Source organism: Belonocnema kinseyi, chromosome 6 (assembly GCF_010883055.1).
Source record: "Belonocnema kinseyi isolate 2016_QV_RU_SX_M_011 chromosome 6, B_treatae_v1, whole genome shotgun sequence".
Taxonomy (NCBI): Eukaryota; Metazoa; Arthropoda; class Insecta; order Hymenoptera; family Cynipidae; genus Belonocnema; species Belonocnema kinseyi.
The window spans coordinates 79,694,371-79,708,209 of record NC_046662.1 but is presented as its reverse complement, the minus strand read 5'-3'; the positions used below and the strand labels follow the sequence as shown (position 1 = coordinate 79,708,209).

The 13,839-nt window shown below is 28.7% G+C and overlaps 1 protein-coding gene across 1 annotated transcript in view; it reads right to left on the bottom strand.

Annotated features, from left to right (window-relative positions):
- LOC117175465 (nuclear factor 1 X-type) overlaps positions 1 to 13,839 on the bottom strand; it is a 121,191-nt gene that overhangs the window by 90,115 nt on the left and 17,237 nt on the right. The window lies entirely within an intron of this gene.

The following is a 13,839-nucleotide window of genomic DNA, read 5'->3' as shown; positions in this document are numbered from 1 at the left end:
AAAACTATATGTTTTCTCTTCTCCGATATTATATTTTCTTGAATAATTCGCGACGTGAACCCTCTGAAAAGAATAAATAAAATTTTTAATCCATCGCAGAGAAATAAATCAAAACTATCGTCTTCATCCAATTGCACCCTTGATTTTTGCGCGAGTTCCAATTTTTCAAGCAATTGTGCGAGATGTCAAATCACGCGATTGACCTCTTTAACGTCGTATATTTGGCAAGTTTTACGGCGAAAGATATCGCTGCTTAGTTTCTGGCACTTGTCTCCTTTTCATTCACCGATCTCGCATTGATATCTACCGACATAGAGATATAGGCGTATGTATGTACATACGATTTGTGATCCCCCATTCCAAATAAAACAAATAAAACAAACATGACGTATAGCAGAATCGCATCCGAAGATCATTCGCATCGAGCGAGTCGCTGGGTCTGGAATTCTAACGATTTTACATAATACACAGATTGAACCCGCCTCCCAACTCGATGCTCGTGCTTCAGACAGACCGAATGAATTATATCTTCCAACCAACCCCATCTCATTGTAAGACTCTCCAGATTAGAAAACTCGGAAACGCACGGTGACTCGAGGCACTGGAAGAATTGTTTTTTCCGGGCGTACGTCCTTTGCCCGTAATTCTTTATCGGAGACAAGAGGATTTTTTTTCGCGTCGGAACAATCGTCTGGCTGTAAGTCCTAATTGCGTTCAAGTACTAGAGCCACTCGTTATTGTACTGTGATAGCATTGCTGAGTTCTTCATTTTCAAGAATCTTTGTTGTATAGGCGAGTGCAATTGGGAATGAAAGTACCGAATTTCGACAACTTTTTCCAGTTTCATTGCTATCAAAGTGATGTACATTTTGGAAGATTTTTAAACTTTTTAGTTAGATACTTTTTCGCTAAGAAAATGAGAGCTGAATGTTATCAACTTTGTTTTTGAATCACACCATTGATAATATAGATTCTCTGATTTTTAAAACAGTACTTTCTTCAATTGAAAGTGAACTCATTAGGGGCTGTGCATAAATTACTTCAATTATTTTGGATAGGGAAGAGGTCCACAATTTTTCAGTGCTGTCTTGCATGGGGGGGGGGGGGGGGGGGGGGGGGGGGGGGGTTAAAACCATTTATTTCTTCAGATATTTTCAAGGAATTCTATACTTTAAGCGTAATTTACCTCATCATATTAGTAGGACCTAATTTAGTATTTAGTCTTTTTATCAGAAAAATTAACCATTTCTTTTTTGGTTAAAACTTGATCTTTCTATTTAAGAATTCACCTATTTAGTTAAAAATTAATGCATTTTGTAAAGAATTTGTATTTTTGGTAGGGAAATTAAATTTCTTGGTTGAAATCTGACGTATTTTGTTGAAAATTCTTCTTTTTAAGGTTGAAAATGTAACTTTAATGTTAAATTTGGTCCAGTTTCTTTTTAATTAATCGGGTTTGTTTAAATTAAATTACTTTATAAACCAATGAATTACTTTCTTGAAGTGAAATTTTCATTATTTGGCAATAAAAATTAATTTTGTTCTCATAAATATTCATATTTCCGGATGAAAAATTGAATTATTTTGTACAAAATATATGTTTTCAGTTTTCAAAATTCAAAAATTTAGGTGAAAATTTTCCATGTACAATTAAATAAAAATGTAACTATTCCATTTTAGGTAAAAAGTTGATATAATTGTTGAAAATTCTTTATTTCTGGTACAAAATCAACCTTCTTGGTTGAAAAGTCAATTGGTTGTTTAAAAACTTATGTGAATATTGAGAATTTATCTTTTTTTTATAAAAAATTAATCCTCCTGGTTAAAAATTCAACTATTTGGGTAAAAACTTATGTATTCAGTTAAAAATTCGTCTTTTTTGGTAGAGAATCCATTTTTTTGTTCGAAAATACAACTTTTCAGTCTGAAATTAATCTGTTTTAGCTGAAGATTCAAGAACGTGATTTACAGTTGATCTTTTTGGCTTGAAAATTTTAAGATTTGGTAAAAAATTCAACGATTCGGTTGAAAGTTTAACTACTTTTTAAATATTACAATTTCTAGTTGAAGATTCATCATTTCAAAGAAAAAGTCATTTTATTGGTTGAAAATTAATTTTTTTATCTAAGAACGTAACTATTCCATATTTAGTTCAAATATTGCCATTTTTAGTGAAAAATTTACCTTTTTGTTAACAATTCATGTATTTTGTTGAAATTTCATATAAAAAATTAATGTTATTAAATGAAAATTTATCTAATAAATTTTTGCTTGAAAGTTGATCGTTTTTAAATTAAGAATTCATCTGCTTGCTTCAAAATTTATGTAATTTGTTAAAAATTCTTCTTTTCTGGTATAAAATTAATCTTCTTGGTTGAAAATTCAAATATTTTGTTACAAATGTATTTATTTTATTCAGAATTTGTCTCTCGTATAGAAAGTTAATCCTTTTGGTTGAAAATTAAACTATTTGCTTCAAAATTGAACTTTTAGTTTAAAAATGCAACTGTTTGTTTGAAAATAAATCTGTTTGAATTGTGGATTAAACTACTTTATTGAAAATTTATCTTTTTTGATTGAAAATTCAACTGCTTGGTTGAAAGTTGAACATTAATAATTCATAAGAAACAGTCAGATTTTACTAAACTCCCCGTCCACCCAAATCCTCTTACGTTATTTTTAGATGACTTCCAAAGCGGGTCAAAACTTACGGACCTTAACAAAGGGGGTACGTGGTTTAAAATTTCAGAAAAAACAGCACGAACCTTTACAAATTTTCTAAGTTAATTATTTAAATTAAATTCTTATTTTTTTCAAAAAATTAAGATTATAGCGATAATTAAAATAAACTTTAAGGAAACTCATTACTGTTGAAAATGCCTAGTGTTAAAATATAGAAAACAGATATCATACAAAATCATGGTCGTACCTAGAATAGTACGAGTAGAAATTCGGAAAGAGTAGATTAGATTGACAAATAGATAAAAGATTTGTAACGAAAAGTGTTTTTACATGTATGAACCATTCGAGAAAATGATTTGCGTAAACAGGTATAGCTCTTCCATGCATTAAGTTAATGAACGATTTATGACAGAAAGAGCTTAAAAATCCTAGAAAAATGGCTCATTTAATACAATCGACTCCCATTAGAATACAAACGAGCCAAGCGCTGCTTAACTTTGGTGATCAAACGAGAAGCCTTGAAATATTCTGCATGTCCAAGACGACCTTATTAGAAATTAACCGCAGACTTTTGCCAGTTTTTAGATCAATTAAAACCACTTTTGACATACGATTTTCAATATCTTGGCATCATTCAAAAATATAATTTATGAATCGAAAAGATTATTACTAAAACGAGTTTCAAATGTACAGGCCCGCAAAAAAGGTAAATAGCATTTTTTTCAAATGCCATTTAGATTTAAATTAAATAGTTAGAGTTTGTAGGCTATACGATATGGTGCCTCTTGAAATTGCTTTTCTTGGATTTGCTACCAAATTAAATTGCATTTCTAGAGTTTTAATTTTCCTAAATATTCTTTTCTATAGTTTTAATTGATCCTGCTTGTGAAATATAAATGAAATCTTTAACTAAAAAACTCAGATGAATTACAGTATACATTATAAAAAACAGGATTTCTTTAGAGTGACCGTTCAAGTATTGCGTAATGCGTCTAGGGGGAGGGAGTCTGCTGTACACACATTAACTGTAGAAAAACGCTACGTAATACTTCAACGGTCTCAGCATGACTTTTTTCAATTTTTTACTATTTTGGTTTACGTGTTTTTGTTTTTTTTTTGTATTTCTAATTTTTTGTAATTTTCAAAATCTTAAAACATTTGCTAATAAACATGTTCAAGCCTCAATTGAGCACTGATGTATCTAGATACATAGCATGTACTTTTCCAAATTGAAAAATCGATTTTTGGAAACGCCTTTTGCGTTTGTTAACAAATCTTTTGAGCGTCGCGTCTGCCCTTTTGGAGCGCTACCATTCAATGATCGATCAAGTATTATTAAAAAATATTTCCAATACATAAATAAGTATCACTGCAGTCGGTAATATGTCTTGCAATTTTCCATATGAAAAAAATAGGGATAACTTGGCATTTTAATTTAAAAATTGCTCATTAAATTGCAACGTTAAGGTTGTTAATATCTCTCATAAAATTGTTTTTTATGGGGCCAAAATTTGAAGGTCACATGATATCGGCCGAATAAATTTTGTTTATGAATTTATTTAGGGGTCATCTAAAAAATATTTTTAAACGTGTTGGGATGAGCGAGAATTTGGTAAAATCTTACATTTTCGTAATTATTAATAAAATAGTTTAAATTTCTACAAAGTAGTTAAATTTTCAACAACAACAACAAAATCGCCGTACAAGAGTTGCAATAGTTGAAATCTTAACAAAGAACAAATCTTAATTTAAAATGAAAAACAGTTGAATTAAACGAAAAACTAAGAATTTTCAACAAAATAAGATAAAATATCTGCCAAAAGAGATTATTTTCAAAGCAGGAAAACAAATTTTTAACAAAAGTTGAATTTTCTACCAAAAACTTTGCATTCTCAAAAAAATTCATGAATTTTAAATCAAATACTTGAACTTTTTCAATAAAAAAGATTAATTTCTATCAAAAGATGGAATAGTTGAAAACTCATACATTTGCTAACTAATTAAATAATGATAATAATTTTTTTTTAAATTTCACAATTATTTAAATAATATTTGTTTGTTTAAGTATATATTTTACCTACAAAATTTGGAATTACTCGTAAATGTTGAAATAAAACTAAATTTTGTACACAAGTTTATTCTATTCAAATATTTTATTCTTGCCATTTTTCAAAAGATTGACATATTTGAAAGTATTTTACTTTCTTTTCTCATAATACACTTGAATGTTAAAAGCAATTGGAATTATTAAAAAAATGTGTTAGGTAGTTCAACAAAGATTTCAATCTTTGAAAAAATGGCAAAAATCAAATATTAAAATAAAATAGAATTGTTTAAACAATTGAAAAAAACGTGAAAAATAGCTGGGTATTCTTAAATTACCGATTAATTATTATTTAAAAACAAAAAACTTTCAAAAAGCGTTAATAATAATCAGCAAAATTACGTAAAATTAAAATAAGTCACTTTATCCGAGTGGCTTAAAGTCATTCAACCTCAAAAGTTATAAATAATTCTTATTCTCTAATGAATTCTGAACAATAAACTGAAACGTGTAGTTATTTGTAACATATCATTGCTTTAAAATATTAAATTTACAACAAGCTGTTTTTTTTCTATGTTACATCAATGGAAAACTTCATGGTCGTTGCGCACCCCTGAATATTAACCGATTTACCTCAAATTTAGAGATTATTTTATTGGAAATTCCTAAACATTGGGGAGGGGGGGGGAGAGACAGACCCATTCTGGAAAAATTCCACTAAGTATAAGTAAGAACCACCCTTGTGCACACATATTAAAAAAATATTTAAAAATTTATAATATGTTCATATAGTATTAAGTTAATAATATATTAGGAAAACTTTCTCTCACATTTCATTCATTATTAGATTAACTTCGTAAAAAATGAATCTCTTAATATCCACAATTACAATGATATTATCTCCATACACCAAACAGCACATAAAAGCTCCCTCAAATTAACTAATCTCTCTTATCAGTACCGCAAAAAAATACATTAACTCTGCAGCTTAACCACCCTTTGCAATTACACCCGTCCAATAAAGTCCCCGATATTAGATATCGAGATTCCCTAAACGTACATTATCAAAACATATTTGTTATGCTTTCTTTTTCAGCCTTTTTCTTCTTGAAGAGTTACGAGAAGATAGGTGAGACAACGATAGTGATGGGATGGTTTGGTTTGGTTGAGCTCGTTAGATGAATGGGGCCGACATACGTAGTAAGAGGGTGCTAGTTTGCATAAATTTAGGAAATACAGAGTGGAAAATCGATATCCGCATAGAGATTATAGATGGTGGTTGGTAGGCGCCGCGTAGCCGCAGCCTCCGTCGCGACGGCGTATGCGCTACATGTCTACACTCTCCCGCCTCTAGTCGTCTCTACGTGTGTATGAATGTGTGTGTATAATGTATAAATGTATTCTCCTGTACTTATGTATATACTCCTACACTTGTGTGTTCAAATAGCTGAGCAGGAGTTGGTGAAACTACTACACTCGTTTCGCTCAGCCGTGCACGTTTCGTGTCCTCTCGTCGCGCGCCGGAATTAAAGTAGTCGATATCATCCTGTGCGGCCTCCCTGTGTCTTAAAATTAAGGGAAACGGATCTAAAAGGCCCTCAACACTTCACACGCAACTGCTGCAGTCTGAACATCCGACTGAATCACAATCAAAATTCAACTCTTGCATTTTAAATCTTACATTTGTTTGGTTCATTAAAATGTTTTTGATTATTAAAATACTGGTAGAAAGAGCGCACGACGTGCCAGTATTACACGTTTCTGTTTTTATTGTCCAATTATCAAATTAAAATAAATGCTTCAATTTAAATTACTGTATAAAATATAATTAATAATCATTAAGACGTGAATAGCAATTTTGTGCCAGGTGTAAATAGATAATTTTGCCCCAGGTGTAAATAGATAATTTTGACCCCTCCCCCCTCTATAAATAGAAAAAAATAGCGCTGCAAGACATTATTTGAAAATTTTCAAGGTTGAAATGGCAAATTTCGGACTCATGTCAGAAATTCATAGACTTTTAAAAAACAGTACAAAAACAGTGTTATGAAATTTTTGAAATATTACATCGAGAGATTAACAATGTTTTTTGTCTGATATTTTATAATATACACCTCCAATGAAGGTTAATGACCTTTTAAATATCACTAATATCATGGATACCTTTTTAAAATCCTTAAAAATTGTCTGATATACCACGACATTATTTGGACACTTTTTAAAGAATTTTATACTAGTGAAATTCTTTAGAATTAAAATTAAAATTCTAATAAAATGCATAATATCTTTCAAGATTCCTTAAAAAATGTTGAGTTTTCTTCGACCCCTGAAATCCCATAAAATCTACAAAGTCAGATAAACCCCCTTTCAAATCCCTTGAAATTTGAAGTATTTTTTAATTCCTTCAAATGCTTTAAAATACATTCATAATTTTTTTAATATCTCGAAACTGTTGAAATCTGTTGAAATTCGCAGAAATTGAAGAAACCCTTCAATTCTGTTGAAATCCTCTGAACTCTCGAGGAAACTCTCCAATTTGGTTAAACCCCTTAAAATCTATAGATTTTCCTTATAATCCTTGAGTATCTTTTAACTTCTTTTGAAATACTCTGAGTCCTTCCGATATTTAAAAATTCTTTGAAATCTTCGAAATATTTTTTATTTTTCAATTCGAACGATATAATTTCAAATTTCATCTGATTTGATGTATTCTCTGAAATTCTCTAGAAATCTGTAAGAATCCCTCAAAATCTTTTAAACGTCACTAACATCGTGGATAAATTTGTTAAATTCTTTGAAGTGTTCTGAAATACTACTTTTTTTAAATTAAAAAAAATCTAAACTCGTTAAATACTTTGATATTTAAAATAAAATTCGGGTCAAATCTAAAATATCTCTCAAGATTCTACAGATGATGATTCAATCTTTATAAACTCTAAAATTCCGTAAAATCAGATAAAATCCCATGAAATTTTAGTTTTTTTTTTAATACCTTGAAATGCTTTAAAATACAGTACAATTTTTGAAATTTCTCGGAATTGTCGAAATCCGTTGAAATTCGCAGAAATCTAGAAACCCTTCAATTATGTTGAAACTCTCTGAACTCCAAAGAAAATCATCCAACTTTGATAAATCCCTTTAAATCTATAGAAATTCCTTACAATCCTATATTATCTTTTAATTTTTTGTGATCCTTTAAATCACTCAAATATTGTAAAATTCTTTGAAATCTTCAAAATAATTTAAATTTCTAAAATCTTACAAAATAACTTGAAATTTTTTAATCTCTTAAAATGCCTTACAATATTATAGGGAATATTTAGTTAAGGAAAAAATATTCGGCCTTTCGTGGTTAGGTAACATTCTTCACAGTGATTAAAATGAACTAAAGAACACTAAAGGTCTAATTAATGCACTCAAGTTGAACACTATTGAATTGTAAATTTTCATATATAAAACTTAAAAAATTTTCAATTCAGAAATTTTGTATTGAAACGCTTAATAATGTACTCGCATTAAATGGAAGCTTTCAACACTTCCCAATAAACAATTTTATATTAAATTAAATCAAACATATAATATGTTAGAATTACGTATTGCAAAATAAATAATTTCAAAATAAAAAAAGTTAACAATTAAACTTAAACTTAACATTGACAGACATTTTAAAATCGAACTAGCTTTAAATTGTATTACATCATTTAGTATAAAAGCACCGTGCACAAAAGTAATTTATTTCGTAGTTTATGAAAATAGAATAAATTTACCAAAAGAACACAACATAGTCTTTAAAATCCTTTGAAATGTTTAAAATCCCCTTAATCTTTTGAAATCTAGTACACCTTGAAATGTTTAATGCCTTTTAAAATTTTGAATCTTTGAAATCCTCTGAGACCCCATAAAATACTACAAAATCCATAGAAATCTCTATAAGTCTCTTTATATTTCATTGTATTTCACTTGCTCCTGAATCTCCCAAATTAAAGAAATTTTAAATGTAAATCATGAAAATGTAAAGATTTATAAATTAAAGTTGTACCTTTTTTGAAGAGTCACAATTGAAAATATTGAAAAGATAGAATTGTATATTATTCAATCTTCAAGATTTATATTTTTAAGGTATGTAATTTTTAACTTTTTTAATAGTTGCACAGTGCATCTAATTTGAAATTATTCTAAAGTCAGATAAAAATTATTGTTATGCCGTTCTACTGTGATGAGAATTTGATATTTCAATTCAAACAAAAGAATTTCCGTTTAATCACAACAATTTTAAGTGAAAACAGAATTTCATGAAATGTACAATATTTGGTCAAAAAAATCAAGAGATAAAGGCATCCGATAATTGAGCCGAAAGATAGGATCTTCAATGAATACGAAGTTAATGAACAAATTTGATGATTATTTTATATATATATATATGATAATAATAATTCATTTTGTAGAGAATAAAAGTTGAACTAAGTTGACGTCATTGGAAACAAAATTGAGTTCATTCGGAACAATCCCGAGTCGAAATTTAGACCCTGCTTTGAAGTTGCAGCTTCTTATTAGAACCTGCTTTAGCGCTATTTAAACTTATAGCCCCTGCTTTAAACTTTTAACTCCTAGAGTATGAAACATTAGAGCCTACTTTGAGACTGTAACACCTCTCTGAAGCTACTTTGAATCTTTAGAGCCTACATATTCATGAAAATAAAGTAAAAAGAATTTTTTACTTAGGTTACTTGAACTCATTGGTCATCTTAATGATTGAATGCACTCTTAATTAATAAAAATATTTAATTCGAAATTTAACCTAATTTTCATTAATTATTTATGTATAAATCAATACTTCTTTGCAATGCTTAATCACAGAAAAATATTTTCTCTTGAGTGAAAATGCTGAAAATTTGTGTGAGAATGATATTCATCATGGAAAATTACTAAATATTGTCGATTAATAAGTAATTATAAACATTTTTATCAATAATTAATGAAAGTTTGTGCATTAAACAGTCATGTAGGTGATTGGGAATCACAACAAATTATAAGAATAAAATATTTTCTATCGCTAACAACAAATATTATGTATGAAATAAAAAATTTGAAAAATATATTGAAATATGTATTTAATAATTATAATTAAATAAACAGATTGTCATTAAATTTTTATCACAGTATTACGGTTACTTTATTTGCAACATGACATTATAGAGAGAATCATTTTTTTCCAAAGAACAGTACCACTTTTCTAATGCTTTGGTTATTTTTTTACTAAACAATAATAATTGAGAGTTTCTAAAACATTTTTTAAAAAGAATATGACTATTTACTTGGCTTCCATCTGATTTATGAGGAAACAGCATTTCTTTTTGTTATAAAATGTTAACGTTCTTAATTTTCTTATCATATTTATTGGAGAATAAGAACAGCCAAATGTATGAAAAATAATTGACTATTCCTCTCGAATTATGAGACGACGCGACAATTGGGTATAAAACCGGTACTGTTATTGTTAATAAAAACTTATTTCCTGATGAATATTAGATTGAATCTTGAACTAAATATTTGTATTTTTTAGTATATAATTGGATTAATTATGAGGCTGAAAAACTTTTTTTTAATTTTTGCTTAATAAAGAGATAAAAAGATATTTCTATTGAAATTAGCAAGTTGGACATTGTATTCATTTAAGTAATAAATAACACAAAATCAAATTCAAATATGTAGCCTTAAGTTATTTTAAAGCGCATAACGTAGAAAACTTCTAAAAAATAGAACCAATGTATTTTGAACTCTTCAAAAATCGTTTCAAATATTTAACAACACAGAAATTAAAAAAAAGTAATTATTCAATTAATTGTTTTGGATTTAAAAAGATTTTGGACCTTAAATAATTGGACAAATGCTAATGATTTTTATCGAAGACATCCTAACGCGTTCCATTAGCTGAATCGGTTATGGCGTCGACGTTTGGTAAATACTCAGTGCGTGCGTGCGATCTCGAGTTCGTTTCCTAGTATTTGTGGACTTTTTAGTGCACTATTCTTTAGCATCATGATCAAAAAATTCTATTCATAATATGTCCAAAAAATAACTGCGAATATCCTTAATATTTATGTCACAGATATTACTTTATTTTTTCTGGTAAATAACAACACTTATTTTTATTCATCCATATTGGTGTGAGATTATAGAGAACCTGCTTTAATACCACAAGTCCTACAGTAGTAGTTTGAGCTATAAAAGGGGGTCGAATTTATCTTAAATACAGACCCTGCTTTAACGCTAAACATGGAAAATCGGCCGATTTCGGATACTTTTAGCGTCCAAGTAGGGTCTAAATTACAATGAAATCGCTGCTTACTTAGAACCTACTTTACAGCTTCCAGTCCCTACTTAGGTCGGAGAAACGGCTTAAAAGTAGGGCCTAAATTTCGACTCGGGATTTCAGGCTTTTAAGACAATTATAATTTATATTTCTGTTTCATTTAATTTCTCTTTTTTTATCAATATTTCCGATTCTTAAGAACTCGAATAAAAAGCCAGTAGACTTATGAGTTAGCAAACCTAAGTTCAAAAAAGGCTTGCATCTCTAGTATTACATCTACAAGATATTCTCTTCTTAAGCCATAATCACTAGATTTCAAATTACTTTTATGAGGGGTAGTTTTTAGAATTTCGCAATATTTCGTCTTAAATTGCACCCCTTAATCCTTTTGCCAATACTTGAAAAAAAATCCAAAAAAGCTATATAATAACACTTAAGATTTTCTTTCATATAAAAAACCCATATATGAGCATATAAGAATTAAATATTAGATTTAATAGTAGAAAATTTGCAATTTGTTATTATTCAAACTATCAGGAACCTTTCTCTAAGAAAATTGAAAGTGACTCCAAGGTTTATGGTTTATAAGCACAACGATATCCTTTGCCAACTATGCTACTTCAGCAAAACAAGCAATGTGTGTCTGAATTTTGAATCACTGGCACAGAAATTAACTGCTTACATCATAAATACTGAATATTTGCTCACAACTTGGACTTTTTATTATTAAGTTAAACTATGAATCTCAATTAATGTATTTTATATGTATAGATGTCAGCGGGGTCTAAAGAAGGCTTTTTTAAATAGGAACCCTACAAAAGATTTCTTTCGGTTTCGAAAGCAGATGTGGTGTACAATTTTAGGTAAAAAAAACGTACTTTCCTCCGTCCCCTTTTTAAATCTCAAGTCTAAATTTTTCTATTTACGTTAACATATTTTATATGAATTACGTATAAAAATATCCTCAAACATACTTCGAAAGGAGTAATATATCCCCCAAAAAATTGTGTAACGTGCATTAAATTTCATTTTTTTTTTCTAAAAAGATTGTTTTTTTTTAAATTTAAAGCGGTAGAGTATCAATATTTCTACAGTGTTCCATTTTATTAAATTTTCTAAAGTATCTGTTTACGATTTTTACGGGAAAAAACTAGACATAGGATAAAATGTACAACAGGTTGGAATTGAGAAACAAAATTATGGAAATCGAAATTGGAACCATATGGGAAAAGTAGTGTATTAGGATGCTGAAAACTTATAATTAATTTGGTGTGGATTGACGAATGTCTTCAACTTGCTCGATAGCCAATAAATGCTTCAAGGAAATTTTTATTCTCATAGTTTCAATATTTTCGTGTATATAATTTGTATGTGTTTAAAGAACTTAAGCTTCTCTCCAAAGTTTTACCTGATTCTTAAATAACATTCTTTTGTTTATAGCTTATGTTTAATAGAGTCCTATTTTTAGAAAACAATTATTAAATTTACAGAAATGAAGAAAGAATTTTTACAGGTACTCAGGCTTCCTACTGGTAGACATGCATATATAAAAGATTTGATAAGTCTGGGAAATCATAAATGCAAATACAGTTAATTTCTGAAAAACTATTTTTTTGTTTTGTTTTTTAATTACATCTTTTTTTATCTAACTCTAAATCATATTTATAAAATCTAAGGATTTTTACCCACAAAAATGCACTTTAGAAAAACTTGATAAGTCTATGTAATCAAAAAGTTTGTTTTTCTTTAAAAAATCTTTTCTACGTATGACGGCTTTTTACTGGTAAAAATATACTAAAAAAATCATTTAAAACTATGAAAATTACATTCTTGTGGGTTTGCTTGAATAGGCTTATCAATATTTTCCCTAGTGCATTTTTAACAATAGATACTTAGATCAATAAACATAAATTTTTAAAAATACGACATTTAATTTTTTGAAAACAAATGTCTAATTAACATAATTAATTGCCTAGAGAACTTTAATTAAAAATCTGTACGAATTCAAAAAGGTTTTTATGGCCTTCGAAAACAAAAACGCTTTCAAGATTGCTGTCCTTGAAATTATTAATGAAATGTCTATACGAAAAACTGGAAGGAGCTCGAAAATAATTTTTTTATTCCTGAGGAGGATTGCTTTTTAATTTCCTTAATTTCTAAAATATATGGGTAGAAATTATTATTGTTTTTTCAATACCACACCTGAAATTTGTTCAGATAATCTTCACATGGATTTATATTTTTCGAACCGATTTTTTCAGTAATATTATATCCTTAATTTGTAGAACGTCTAAAAATATTTCTCTTTACAAACTTTTTTTTATCAAAACTCTTTCATCTTACAAAATAAAAATAATGAACCTGCTGCCATACATCGTGTTCTTACATTTCAATATGAAAATGCCTAACATGAAACTAAAACCAGAAACCCAAATCCCTAACGATCTAGTCTCCCGGTCGATTTTAAGGGAATCCTTTCCAAGTATATATCCCTCCATCTACTCGCTAAATACCGCAGCATCGCGGGATTAAAATATTGATCGACCGGCGTCGCGAGGGAGAATGCGAATTGCGGTAGAGAGAAGAACTAGTGGCAGGGGGTTGATGAATACAAAAAAAATCTATCATGTCCGAAAACTGGAGTTACTGTCTTCTCAACCGAAAAATCTAACCAATATTATAAAGAAAATTTATTATACATGCAAATACTCCGAAAATTGCTTAAAGTATTGATAAATATTTTAAATTATAAATCATAAAAACTGAAATTATCCTACCATTTTCAGTGTCAAAAAATATT